General features: G+C 43.0%; 2 non-coding genes across 2 annotated transcripts; both read right to left on the bottom strand.

Annotated features, from left to right (window-relative positions):
* Nucleotides 1-5,990: 5,990 nt before the first annotated feature.
* TRNAN-GUU (transfer RNA asparagine (anticodon GUU)) lies at nt 5,991-6,064 on the bottom strand. The gene has a single exon. It is a non-coding gene; the product is annotated as a tRNA-Asn (tRNA).
* Nucleotides 6,065-8,630: 2,566 nt separating this feature from the next.
* On the bottom strand, nt 8,631-8,704 carry TRNAN-GUU (transfer RNA asparagine (anticodon GUU)). Its single transcript has one exon. It is a non-coding gene; the product is annotated as a tRNA-Asn (tRNA).
* Between the last annotated feature and the right edge of the window lie 6,401 nt (nt 8,705-15,105).

The following is a 15,105-nucleotide window of genomic DNA, read 5'->3' as shown; positions in this document are numbered from 1 at the left end:
AAAGATTATTGTTTCAAGACCAGTTACCAACCATAGTATTGGGAAATCTTAAAAGCAAGAACGAGATTTGGGGCTGTCGTGTAACAACTCCTAATGGTAGAGAGATGTTAGCAGCAACTGAACTTCATGCCATCCACGTCGCTGCTCCAGACGAACCGACACATTACTCATTCCACCTTTATATGAAACCAGTAGCTGAAATGGACTTGAATCACTGTCCAGTAATTGCATAGTTTTCTGCTGAAACTTTCATTCAACAACCAAGCACATTTACTCTTAGTTATATTAATTGGGACATTTATCACCAACAGCTTGACTCCTGTCTTCAAACAAATATGCCCCTAAAAACTAGATGAGATCTCGACAATGCCCTTCGCCACTTCACTGCCATCATATCTGCTCAGCGTCTAACTTGGCAACATCATAGATTAAACCACCTTATCAGATTAGTACGCACAACTTTAGATAATCAACGTTATTCTTCATGCCAGCATCATCTCTGTGGTCTATCGCCTGATGATTGTACACTCTGGAAGAAAACCAAACGAATACTGCATGAACCAAGCATTATTCCTCCTCTGACAGCATCTGATACCCATTACTTGAGTGATTCTGAAAAATGTGATATACTTGCAGATGTTTTTGAAGCTTTTTTCACTCTAAAACCCCCACCAATCAACCACGAGTGTAACATTCAAATAGAAGCGATTCCAACATTCCGCCCTATAGTTCCGGAGAGAATCAAATTTACCTCACCGGGAGAAATACCAAATCTGATCAAGAACCTGCCCGTCAAGAAAGCTGCTGGACATGATCTCATCCCTAACATAGCCTTGAAGGACTTCACTAGAAAAGCACTATCATTCCTTGCATCCATATTCAATGCCCTCCTTCGTCTTGGATACTTTATCGACACATGGAAACATGCAGAAATAATTGCAATTCACAAACCTGGAAAACCTTCGACACTACCAAGAGTTACTGACCAATAAGTTTATTACCAACGTTATCCAAATTATTTGATAAATCGTCCTCAAACGTCTAAATAATTTCTTAGCGGTTACATCTCTCCTTCCACATCATCAGTTTGGTTTCCGTCAACGGAATTCGACTACTCATCAGCTACTACGTATTACAGAACACATTGCGCCAGGTTCTGAGTACAAACATCACACTATTGTCGCATTTTTGGATTTTATAAAAGCATTTGATGAAGTTTGGCATAAAGGCCTATTGTACAAATTGCACACAATTGGAATACCACATTATATATGCCAGCATCATCTATAGATTCTTGAGCCAGCGTATATTTAGTGTACGTATAATTCCATGCATTCCATACCTCGGCTCATCAATGCTGGAGTTCCTCGAGGTTCTATTCTTGCTCCAACCCTCTTCAACATTTATACCTATTACATTCCATCGCCTCCATTCGTCAACATCGTAATGTATGCAGATGATACTGCTGCATTCACATCACACCATGACATTTTAACTGCCACTCGCTGCCTGCAATCCTCTCTGCGAACCATATCAACGTGGTTAGATGACTGGAGAACTTCACTGAATGTACCGAAATGTGAAACCATGATATTTACTCTCCGACGTCCACCTACCCCCTCCCCCCCCCCCCCACCAATCATCCTAAATGGATGAGTCATACCGTGGAGGCCTAACGCAAGGCCGTGAAGTACCTGGGCGTATTCCTTGACCGTCGCTTATCATGGGAATACCACATAAATCAGAAATTAAATCTAAGTTATGTACGACTAACAAGACTATATCCTTTACTAAACAGGAAATATTCCCTCAAATATGTATGCAGATTACTTCTCTACAAATCACTACCACGTCATTTATTCTCCTACGCCTGTCCAGTCTGGGGAGAGGCGTCTCGAACCACAATCAGACGTCTGTAATCATTCCAAAACAAAGTTCTCCGTATCATCACCAACGCACCTTGGTACGTCCGAAAACAGTTACATCGTGAATTTCAGTTAGACACTCTGGAACACGTGATTACAACGCAAGCCAAGACGTTCTTCAAGAAACTTCAAAATGTGCCTGGTGCTGAGTTCTTCACCCTTGGAAAACGATCAACACTTCCACGCCGGATTAAAAGTAGACTTCCTCAAGATATCTTACGTTCGCCAAGAGAAGAATATGAAGATGATCAGGGAGTGTTCGTGTATTAAAATAAAAGTGTACAAATTTCCACTCGTGTGCTATTGCTCAGTGATACTTTTAATCAAATGCCAATTTACTTCTCAATGAATTGGTATAAGAAGTATTACAGAAAAAGAAAGGCTAACTTGGAAAGAAAAACTGAAAAATCACTTTGTGTTTGTGTTTAAATTTTTATGTGTGTGTGTGTGTGTGTGTGTCTTTTCCAGCACTTTTTATTACAAAACTTTCCTCACTTATTACAGTTACAGAAGGGCCTACAGGAGGTCGAGTTCAAATCACGTCCTTAATAAGTGATTATTTCTGCATTGTATTATTATGTATTAAGAATTTTGTTTGTTATTTGTTTGGTTGTTTTTTATCCCTTGTCAACAGTAATCTGATATAGCATGCACTTATGCTGAACGATCAAATACTACATTGAAAAATTCACGTTGTAATACCTCGGGATGTAATTGACCTATTGCGATGAAACAAACACCATTCCTTATGTGATTTTTCACGTTAACGATTGCGTAAGAAATAATACAGAGTGTCCATTAAAAACGTAGGATGTTGAAAATCATATTTTCTTACGTTTTTGACTGGCTCATAGTATTTACTTTAATTACCCCCTTCCCTGACTTCATAACTGTGAATGTCGTTTTTCAATATCTATTGTTGTTCTAGATTTATTTGCGGTGAAAGTTTTAAGTGGGCGAACCTGTATAGTAATAATATCAATCAGTCAATCAATGAATCAAACATCAATGTTCTGCATTTAGGGCTGTCACCCAGGTGGCAGATTCCCTATCGATTGTTTATCTAGCTTGACCTTAAACATTTTCAAAGAACTTGAAAATGTATCGAATATTTCGCTTGATAATTTATTCCAATCCCTTACTCCTTGTCCTATAAATGAATACCTGCCTCAGTTTGTCTTCTTGAATTCCAAATTTATCTTCATATTATGATTCCTATTTTTAAAAGCTCCGCTCAAGATTATCAGTCTACTTACGTCATTCCACGCCATCTCTCAACTGACACCTCGAAACATACCACAGAATCAAGCACCATGTCTCCTTACTCCCAAGTCTTCCCATGCAAAGTTTGCAACATTCTCGCTACACCACTCCCCTGTCGGAAATCACCCAGAACAAATCGCGGTTCTACACCCCCTCCCCCATCCGAATATTTTCCAGTTGACGTATCAAGTAGTCCTGGTACAGGTCCCATACACTGGAACCATACTCTAAATGCGGTCCCTCCGGAGACCTATATGCCATCTCTTGTACATCCCCACCACAACCCGCAAATTAATGGTTTTACGCTCACTAACAACTTTCACGGTATTAGATACACAAATTTTGTCACGCAGGCGTTTCTTACGTGCTCGTTAATCTATTGATTTGAAGCTGGCTTACTTGTCCACCTTGAAATACAACTGGAATTAGCCGGGATTGTACTCGTCAACTTCAGTTCAGAATGGCAGAATTCTCAACTATACTCTATTCGAATTTTTTCCCCTTTTACTCCCTTTTCTCCTGTTTTCTCCTTTTCAGTGTTTACATAAAACAGGCAGTAAAGGAATTTGGAAAGAGAAACACAATCCAAGGAGACGAAACAAAAACTCTGAGATTTGCCGATGACATTGGTATGTGAGTCCGCAGAAGATTTGAAGAAATCGCCGAATGGTATTGACTGAGACTTGGGGAAGGAGTATTAGACTACAATAAATAAGTCCAAAACAAAAGTAATGGACTGCATTCGAACAAAGTCAGGTGATGCATAAAATATTAGATTAGGAAAAGAAATATTAAAAGGAGTAGAAGAATATTGTTTCTTGGGTTGTAGAATGACTAACCTCGGCAGAAGTAAGGAGGACATAAAATGCAAACTAGCCCAAGCAAGGAAGGCGTTCCTTAAAAAACAGAACTTTGCTCACTATGAACATGATAGAGGAATTAGAAAGATGTTCTTGAAGAATTTCGTCTGGAACGTGGCATTGTACGGAAGAGAAACATGGACGATAACTAGGTCAGAAAGAAAAAGAATAGAAGCTTTTAAAATGTGGTGTTACAGAAGAATGCTGAAGATGAGATATGTAGATCGAACCTTGGTGAGGGGAGACAGATTTAGCTAAATTTCACTAGAAGAAGGAATAGAATGATAGGACATACCGTCGCTGCCGGGACAAAACCTATCTGAAATATTTTAGCTTAGAACTTTGGCCTGGAAGGTTCTGTCATCTAAGGTGCAATAATGTGTGAATATTGTCAAGGCATTCTCGCTCTTCATATAATACGTGCTGAGGGTCAGTATATCTCCAAAAATATTATCACATAGGAGATTTCGTCCCGACAACGACGATATCTAAGACACCCAGGACTTGTTCTGTTGGATTTTGAGGGAACAGTAGGTGTTAAGAGCAGTAGGGATAGAGCAGATATAGGATGTATTAGTTACGTGGAAATAAAAAGGGTCCGCCTCTGTAGTGTAGTGGTTAGTGTGATTAGCTGCCACCAACGGAGGCCCGGGTTCGATTCCCGGCTCTGCCACGAAATTTGAAAAGTGGTATGAGGGATGGAACGGGGTCCACTCAGCCTCGGGAGGTTAAATGAGTAGAGGTAGGTTCGATTCCCACCTCAGCCATCCTGGAAGTGGTTTTCCGTGATTTCCCACTTCTCCTCCAGGCGAATGGCGGGATGGTACCTAACTTAAGGCCACGGTCGCTTCCTTCCCTCTTCCTTGTCAATCCCTTCCTGTCATCCCATCGCCCCGCAAGGCCCCTGTTCAGCATAGCAGGTGAGGCCGCCTGGGCGAGGTACTGGTCATCCTCACCAGTTGTATCCCCGACCCAATGTCTCACGCTCCAGGACACTGCCCTTGAGGCGCTAGAGGTGAGATCGCGGGTTGAGTCAGAGGGAAAAGCCAACCCTGGAGGGTAAGCAGATTAAGAAAGAAAGAAAGAATGTTAACATAGAATACGGTGCAATGGAACATGTATCAAACTGGTCTGTGGACTGATGAGCAAAGAAACAACAATAACAAAATGAAGAACTTACTGAGACGATTCAAACGACATCTTACACGACCTGCTACCACGCCGGAGTTCAGGCTCTTCTTCTTCTTCTTCTAATAATAATAATAATAATAATAATAATAATAATGTTATTGTTCTTACGTCCCACTACCCACATTTTGATGGTTTTCGAAGATGCCAATGTACCGGAATTTTGTCCCGCAGGAGTTCTTTTACGTGCCAATAAATCTACCGACACCAGACTATTGTATTTGAGCACCTTGGCCAGGATGGAACCCGCCAAGGTGGATTCAGACGGCCAGCGACTCATCCGTCTGAGCCACTCAGTGCGGCTGAATGGCGATTTTAGTATTCAAGATGGCAGCACTACTTTACAGTTCACTGGAGTCTACAGGGCGCCAAGCTGATTCGGACACTCTTTCTAGTTACTGGTGACAGGCTCCTCCCTTTCATCCTTTGTTCTCCTACCTTCCTTTGTCAACTCTTCTTTTTTCCGACTCCTATGGTATTAGGTTGGCGAGGCCTAGAGAATGTTATATTTTTCTGACATTCGACGATCCTCCATTTCTTTCGCCAATATTTTCATCCTCCGAAAGAACGGACTACTTGCTGATTCACTTCCAAGTACGTTACTTTTAATACGGGCTGTGTATTCCCTTTAAAACAGTAATAAACGCCATACCTTGAAAGCAATAATCACCACCCCAGCTGCAATTCTTCTTAAAAAGACAATCGCCACCTCTCTTCAGTATTAATGAGCAACACAGCTATGTTAAAAATCCAACGCCCCCGGGTGGGCTCGAACCACGAACCTTTCGGTTAACAGCCGAACGCGCTAACCCATTGCGCCACGGAGGCTGCAGCGAATATACAACGTCTCAACAATGCACATCCTCGAAATTATCTAAATTTACTGGGATTATTTGGCATATGCATATCTACATACTGATGTCCAGATATACTACACTTGTTACGAAAAAATATATAATATATAGGGTTATATCGTTTCTTCATCATCATCATCATCATCATCATCATCATCATCATCATCTGTTTACCCTCCAGGTTCGGTTTTTCCCTCGGACTCAGCGAGGGATCCCACCTCTACCGCCTCAAGGGCAATGTCCTGGAGCTTCAGACTATTGGTCGGGGGATACAACTGGGGAGAATGACCAGTACCTCGCCCAGGCGGCCTCACCTGCTATGCTGAACAGGGGCCTTGTGGAGGGATGGGAAGATTGGAAGGGATAGGCAAGGAAGAGGGAAGGAAGCGGCCGTGGCCTTAAGTTAGGTACCATCCCGCCATTCGCCTGGAGGAGAAGTGGGAAATCACGGAAAACCACTTCCAGGATGGCTGAGGTGGGAATCGAACCCACCTCTACTCAGTTGACCTTCCGAGGCTGAGTGGACCCCGTTCCAGCCCTCGTACCACTTTTCAAATTTCGTGGCCGAGCCGGGAATCGAACCCGGGCCCCCGGGGTTGGCAGCTAATCACGCTAACCACTACACCACAGAGGTATATCGTTTCATAGTAATCAATATACCGGCCCCGTTGTTTTTGGACGAGTAAGTGGCTGCGCTGTTTGAGTAACGTAGTTATCAGCTTGCATTGGGGAGGTAGTGTGTTCGGACCTCAATGTCGGCAGCCATGAAGATATTTGTTTCCCAATTCCATACCAGGCAAACATGTCGTGTGGCTATTTCTAGCCGGGTGCAGCACTTGTAAGACATCTGCCACGTGAAGTTAACTGCGTGTTATTGTGGTGGAGGATAGTGTTGTGTGTGGTGTTTGAGTTGCAGGGATATTGGGGAGAGACAAACACCCAGTCCTCGAGCCAAGGGAATTAATGGAAATCTCCGACCCGAACGGGAATCGAACCCGGGACCCCTGTGACCAAAGGCTAGCACGCTAACCATTTAGCCACGGAGCCAGAGTAGGCAAACAGCGGGGCTGTACTCTAATTAAGTCCCCCGGTTGCTTTATTTCCACTCCTAGGCCTCTCCTATCCCGTCGTCGCAATAAGACCTGAGTGGACCGGCGTGACGTAAAGCAAACTGTAAAATAATAATAATGTCCGCCTCTGAGGTGCAGTGGCTAATGTAATTAGCTACCACTCCCGCAGGCCCGAGTTCGATTCCCGGCTCTGCCACTTAATTTGAAAAGTAGTGCGAGGGTTGGAACTAGGTCCACTCAGCCTCGGAAGGTAAACTGAGTAAAGGTGGGTTCGATTACCACCTCAGTCATCCTGGAAGTGGTTTTCCGTGGTTTCCCTCTTCTCTTCCAGGCAAATGCTGGATGGTACCTAACTTAAGTCCACGGCCGCTTCCTTCTCTCTTCCTTGTCTATCCCTTCCTATCTTACAATCCCTCAGCAAGGCCCCTGTTCAGCATAGCAGGTGAGGCCGCCTGGGCGAGGTACTGGTTATCCTCCCCAGTTGTATCCCCGACCCAATGTCCCACGCTCCAGAACACTGCCCTTGAGGCGGTAGAGGTGAGATCGCGGGCTGAGTCTGAGGGAAAAACCGACCCTGGAGGGTAAGCAGATTAAGAAAGAAAGAAAGAAAGAAAGAAAGAAAGAAAGAATGTTAACATAGAATAGGGTGGCATGGAACATGCATCAATCTAGTCTGTGGACTGATGACCCAAACAACAACAACAACAACAACAACAACAACAACAACAAAATGAAGAACTTACTGAGACGAACTAAACGACATCTAACACGACCTGCTACCACGCCGTAGTTCAGGCTCTTCTTCTTCTTCTAATAATAATAATAATAATGTTATTGTTCTTACGTCCCACCACGCACATTTTGACGGTTTTCGAAGATGGCGACGTACCGGAATTTTGTCCCGCAGGAGTTCTTTTACGTGCCAATAAATCTACCGACACCAGACTATTGTATTTGAGCACCTTCAAATATCACCGGACTGAGCCAGGATGGAACCCGCCAAGGTGGATTCAGACGGCCAGCGACTCATCCGTCTGAGCCACTCAGTGCGGCTGAATGGCGATTTTAGTATTCAAGATGGCAGCACTACTTTACAGTTCACTGGAGTCTACAGGACGCCTAGCTGATTCGGACACTCTTTCTAGTTACTGGTGACAGGCTCCTCCCTTTGTCAACTCTTATTTTTCCCGACTCCTATGGTATTAGGTTGGCGAGGCCTAGAGAATGTTATATTTTTCTGACATTCGACGATCCTCCATTTGTTTTGCCATCCTCCGAAAAAACGGACCACTTGCTGATTCACCTCCAATTACGTTACTGCTAATAAGGGATGTGTATTCCCTGTAAAGCAATAATAACCGCCATACCTTGAAATCCAATAATCACCACCCCAGCTGCCTTTCTTCTTAAAACGACAATCGCCACCCCTCTTCAGTATTAATGAGCAACACAGCTATGTTAAAAATCCAACGCCCCCGGGTGGGCTCGAACCACCAACCTTTCGGTTAACAGCCGAACGCGCTAACCCATTGCGCCACGGAGGCTGTCTGACTTTGCGTAGCGTACAACGTTCCATCAGCTCATATTCGTGAAACGTACCTGTTTTACTAGTAGTCAACGTCGCACTAACACATCGAAAGTTATCAGCGACGCACGGATGGGTAAAGGGCTAGGTAGCGGTCCTGGCCTTAATTAAGCTACAGCGCCATCATTTGCCTGGTATGGAAATGAGGAACCGCGGAAGACCATTTTCAGGGCAGTCGACGGTGGGATTCGAACCCACCATCGAGCGAATTCAAGCTCACAGCTACACTACCCTCACCGCACGTTCAACTCGATTGCTTTACTAGGATCGCTTGACGTTTGTACAGGCACATGCAGAGCGGTCATGAAGAATCAACATCCTGTATAACCTGCGCAAGTTTCTCTGAGCTCTCACAGCCTGGGCTGTGGGGAGCGGTGGGTTGCATTTCCGCCTCTCCGCGGCCTACCAACCGGCAATGGAACCATCAGAAAAGCGTCCGTCATATCGGCATGCACGATTAAGAATACAAAATATATTTTCATAAGCTCCCATTGTCGTCAAAAGTACTAATTTTATCCGTTTGTAGGGAACATATTTAGCCGTAATTGATTCACCGCCCGCCTATATGGTGTAGTGGTTAGTGTGATTAGCTGCCACTCCCGGAGGCCGGGGTTCGATTTCCGGCTAAGCCAAGAAATTTGAAAAGTTGTGCGATGGTTGGAACGGGGTCCACTCTGCCTCGGGAGGTCAACTGAGTGGAGGAGCGTTGGATTCCCACCTCCGCCATCTCCGAAGTTGTTTTGCGTGGTTTCCCCACTTCTCCTCTAGGAAAATGCTGATATGGAAACTAACCTAAGGCCACGGCCGTTTCCTTCCATCTTCCTTGCCTGTTCCTTTCAATCTCATAGCGCTCCCGTTCAATATAGATCTGTTCGTATACACCTTGACTAAATCCGTCTAGTATTCATGGACTTCAACTAATATGAAGAAATATTGTTTTTGTAAGTTTGTTCATGTCATCTGTATGCTTTTGTTTGTTGCCATCGCTGCTAGTAAAGTGTCCTCCAATCATGTTGCTCCTCTCCTAAATACTTATTCTCCAATCACGTCGTCTCTTTCTTTACCTTCTCGCATGTTCGGCTCATTAGCTACTTAAGGATGGCTTTTTTCTGGAGTCTTGGTCTTGTCTGGCGGCAGTGAAACTTGCGTTGAGCATTTGAGAGGAGGATCCTTCTGAAAGGGGATCGATGGAGGTGGGGGAATCGGCCAGCGTGAGAATCGACTGACAAGGTAGGCAGAATACCAAACACATGATTAAGCTGCGTGTAATAGGGAATATCTCTACGACCCCATTTAGACTACACATTCAAGGTTCAGTTCTCTTTTAAGTTTAGATGTTTTGAGTTTTCTTTGGTAATCTTTAACTTCAAGGTGAGCTTTCGTTATACGTCTTCAGGCATTGAATGTTAACCTGATAGGTCTTAGTGAAATACAGGGAAGCACGAGTGATGTAACCTCGTTAAACTTCCTCTCAAATTACATATGATTCGCCTAAAAGCAAAACTGATAAAGTCCACTTTTTACAAAAATTATATATATATAGGTAATAGATGTGTCTACTGAAGCATGAAATAATATACTAGCAAAAGCCGTAAAATCCTTAAGTATTCCCCTTTAAAAACTCAAGTTAGATGCAAAACGGATAAAGTCCACTGCGTTTTAAAAGCAAAATGAGTAAAGTACGCTTCAACCAACCAGAACCTGACTTCTACGGCACGTGACAACAACATACAACATGGCTACCATTATGCTGAAGCTGTATGCTTTCTACTAGTGCTGTAGTTTTATATCAGAGATTACTTGCTTTCCATTTTTGAAAATGGAAGTATCACCTTCTGTAGTGTCTCCATCAAAGGCGAGAAAGAAAAGAGTCAATCTCAGTGCGACTAAGAGAGCTGTTGCAAATAAAGTCCACTTTGTACAAAAAAATTAGATATGTATATATAGGAAATAGATGTGTCTACTGAAGTACGAAATATTATACTAGCAAAAGCCATAAAATCCTTAAGTATTTCCCCTTTAAAAACTCAAGTAAGATGCAAGGTAAGTAGTTAGCTTGCTTTCGTACAACAGAACACTCTAATGTTGACAATAAAAATACACAATTTCTGAAAATGTACATGCTGTGAATGTGCTCACTTGGTAATTCATAGTTAATTCCCTAATTCTGTCAAGTATTGAACTTATACTGTCATTTTTTATTGTTTTCAGGTACTCTATGAAAGGGGACCTAGCGGTTCCGGAATGTACACATAAGAAGAAGCCAATTCTCAAATGTGAGACGTTAACTGATCAAGTTATCACCAGATTTCGAGACGCTTTCTATACTACAAAGAAGAAGTGTCATTACGACAGTTTCATCATGAAACATTGTGTGCTGGTTCCTTGCAGTGGCCATAAGAAAAGAACATGCGGCAATCGCTAACAAAAACAGTTCACAGGAAAGTACTTTGTGAGGAATTTGTATACAAGGGAGGACCTACAAGTTTGTGGACAGGATTTTCGCCGATTTCTGGGGGGGGGGGTAAATTCCAGAATACAGAATATTCTCAGCACGTACGCAACAACAGGATATGTCATCCGGGAGAAAAGAGGTGGCGATCACACTTCTCAGAAGTACACCAACAAAAAGAAAGCAGTTGTTGCGTATATTAGTTCACTTAAAGTGTCTTGAATCCCACTACTGTCGTAGTAACACTCGTATCACCTTAGTTCTGATCTGAATATCCAAAAACTGGCTAATGCTTGCAACGTCCAAGCTGACGATAGTGTGAAAGTGAAAAACTCCTACTTTCGTTAGATTTTTAATCGTAAGTTTAACCTAGGATTTGGATCACCCAGGCTCGACATGTGCTCCACTTGTCTTGAACTTTCAGAGATAATTAAGCGGGAAACTGATGCTATTATGTTGTTTTCACTGGAAGCTAGCAAGGCAATTCACAAGAAAATGGCACACGCCTTTTTTTTTTCATTACTCAGAGAAAGTTAACCAGGTGTACTTACAGTGTCTTTCGATTGACAGAAGAATTTGTCATATCCCGAAATACCTGATCAGGAAACTTATTATCGGCGCCAACTCTACCTGTTCAATTTCTCCATTGTTGTTGGAAATTCTAACAGCACAATGACACCAGATAACTGTTTCAGCTACATATGGACTGAGGGGGCCTACCCGAATGGTTCGAATGAGGTGGCATCTTCAGTTTATCGCTGCTTGCAGAACTTAACGAATATTAAGAAGATAAAGCTTTTCGCCGATGGATGTGGGGGGGGGGGGATAAAAATAGAACGATGATAGCTATGCTCCAAAGGTGGCTCCTGCAAGCACCAACAGACGTATAGGAGGTACAGTTAATTTTTCCAGTAAGAGGTCATTACTTCATTCCCCCTGATCGGTTATTCGGTCTCCGTGAAAAAGAATTCAAGAAGACGGAAGTAATCGAAGATCTACAAACCTACATTAACATCATTGAAAGATTTTCAACCATTCGTCAACCAGGGATTGACATGGATATATTTAACTGGAAACAAGGGGCAACAGAGCACATTAAGCCTGTTCAACAATGGCACTTTAAATTCGCACCTTGCAAGCGCTACGTTTTCAGACGGTCGAAAAGGTCTCATCTCATGGTCCTTGTAGATGGGGAGCCGTTTTACTATCACAGAACTAGAACCTACAGATCCCTGATGAAAATTAAGAAGAATGTGTCGGCTATAAACCCTTCACCTGTTCGAAGGAACATTACTTCACTCAACAAGAAAAAAGTGTCAGATGTGAAAATGCTCCTTGAATTGCACTTTGACTCTGATTGGAAGTTGAGCCCATTACTGATATTCCACGATGACTTGTTTGACTCTTGGGAGAGTCGTCAGTCAGATTTCAACGAAAATGACGATAATGAATTTTGCAGTGCAACGGAGGATGCTCCTGAACTGTGTGTTTAAATGTGTACCCACGGCACTCTCAAACCATAGAGAAAGAAACATGGATATTATGTCTTCTTGTATTTTGTGCTTTTAATAAGTAGTAGCAAAAGGAGTAAAATCCATACTGCTAACAAAATGAATAAAGTCCACTTCTTAGAAGCAAAACAAAAAAGTCCACTTTTAAAACAACAATAACAGTATAATTAATAATACTACGAGTATTATGACTTGTTCTCATAATCAGTGATGTTTTTTGTGATTTTATGTATATATTTCGTTAGCAACAGCCTTAATGGAAGGTGATAGTGGTTTTTTGCCATTTTCTCGAAATGTGCTGGAGTGGACTTGATCCGTTTTGCTTTTTAGGCGACTCATATGACTTTCATTTTGTTCTCGGTCTACTGTAAAATTTACCCTTTATTGATCTTTCTTCTCCATTTCGCGGCCGCGTAGTATGGGCCCTCTGTTCCTGTTTACTGTAGATCATTATATGCAACTTTTACTGTGGGTGCCCCTGTCGTGTAAATGACGAGTGTACTTGTAGATTTTAAGCAACGGGTGGTTTCCTTTCTAATCATAACGTAACCTTCTGGCCCACTTGGGTGCATCATTGTAGGATTTGTTAAATGGACACCTGGGTTCGAGACCAGATTTGTGAAATTATTAGAAGCTACGGCTTCTTTCTTTGTGGAATATCATTACTTAACTGTACAGGCTAACCAGATCTCTACTATGTAACATTCTGGTAAAGGTCAGACTTCGCTGAGTCTCCATTTATAAAGTGCCACAGCTTTTGTGTTCAAACGCATGTAATTTATTCTGAGCTTCGTGCTCATCCACCCGGGAGATAGTGGGTTCGATTCCCACTGTTGGCAGCCCTGAAAATGGTTTTCCGTGGATTCCCATTTTCACACAAAGCAAATGGTGGGGCTGTACCTTACTTAAGGCCACGGCCGCTTCCTTTCCACTCCTAGCCCTTTCCTATCCCATCGTCCCCATAAGACGTATCTGTGTCCGTGAGACGTAAAACTAATAGCAAGAAAAGCGTGCTCATTTATAATGAGATGCCCTGAGCTTTGTGCGCTATAAACGTACATTACCTCTAGCTTCAGAGCTTCTTTTGGTAATTTTTTAATTCAGAGCTGATGAGCTCCCTTTCCGGTATTTGTTTGTGAAATTTATTCTGTTCTCCTTCTTAATCTGCTTACCCTCCAGGGTTGGTTTTTCCCTCGGACTCAGCGAGGGATCCCACCTCTACCGCTTCAAGGGCAGTGTCCTGGAGCCTGAGACATTGAGTCGGTGGATACAACTGGGGAGAATGACCAGTACCTAGCCCAGGCGATCTCACCTGCTATGCTGAACAGGGTCCCTGGTCGGGGATGGGAAGATCGGAAGGGATAGGCATAGAACAGCGAAGGAAGCGGCCGTGGCCTTAAGTTAGGTACTATCCCGGCATTTGCCTGGAGGAGAAGTGGGAAACCACGGAAAACCACTTCCAGGATGACTGAGGTGGGAATCGAACCCACCTCTACTCAGTTGCCCTCCCAAGGCTGAGTGGACCCCGAACCAGTCCTCCTACCACTTTTCAAATTTCGTGGCAGAGCCGGGAATCAAACCCGGGCCTCCGGGGGTGGCAGTTAATCACACTAACACTACACCACTTTTTTCAATCAAAGAAAGAAAATATGAATTTCAGACATTTAAATATATTTTCTTGGAACTTAAATATTACTCGGTCCAGCCATCCACCCGTCAGGCTTCCTTCCGTCTGCGAACCATGTTCCTGCGATTTGGATTGCGATAGGTTTCTTTCACATCATGAGTGAAAAATGTACATATTGTTAACAGTCTAACTGATCACATTTACCAGTTTACTTCTAAGAACCGAGCAACTTGGCCGTGCGGTTAGCGGCACGCAGCTGCGAGCTTGTATTCGGGAGATAGTGGGTTCGAATTCCACTGTCGGCAAACTTGAAGATAGTTTTCTGTGGTTTCACAATTTTACACCATGCAAATGCTGTGTCTGTATATTAATTAAGGCCACAGCCGCTTCTTTTTCACTCCTAGGCCTTTCCTATTCCATCGTCCCCATAAGACGTATCTGTGTCCGTGCGTAAAACCAATAGCAAGAAAAGCGTGTTCATTTATAATGAGATGCCCTGAGCTTTGTGCGCTATAAACGTACATTACCTCTAGCTTCAGAGCTTCTTTTGGTAATTTTTTTATTCAGAGCTGATGAGCTCCCTTTCCGGTATTTGTTTGTGAAATTTATTCTGTTCTTCTTCTTAATCTGCTTACCCTCCAGGGTTGGTTTTTCCCTCGGACTCAGCGAGGGATCCCACCTCTATAAGGTCTATCTGCATCGGTGCGACGGAAAGCAATTGCCGTTACATCTAAGACTTTTCTTTAATAATGTACGTAATTGCAACTGAA

Source organism: Anabrus simplex, chromosome 3 (assembly GCF_040414725.1).
Source record: "Anabrus simplex isolate iqAnaSimp1 chromosome 3, ASM4041472v1, whole genome shotgun sequence".
Taxonomy (NCBI): Eukaryota; Metazoa; Arthropoda; class Insecta; order Orthoptera; family Tettigoniidae; genus Anabrus; species Anabrus simplex.
The sequence above is the reverse complement of the archived record's forward strand: the minus strand, read 5'-3'. Positions and strand labels throughout refer to the sequence as shown.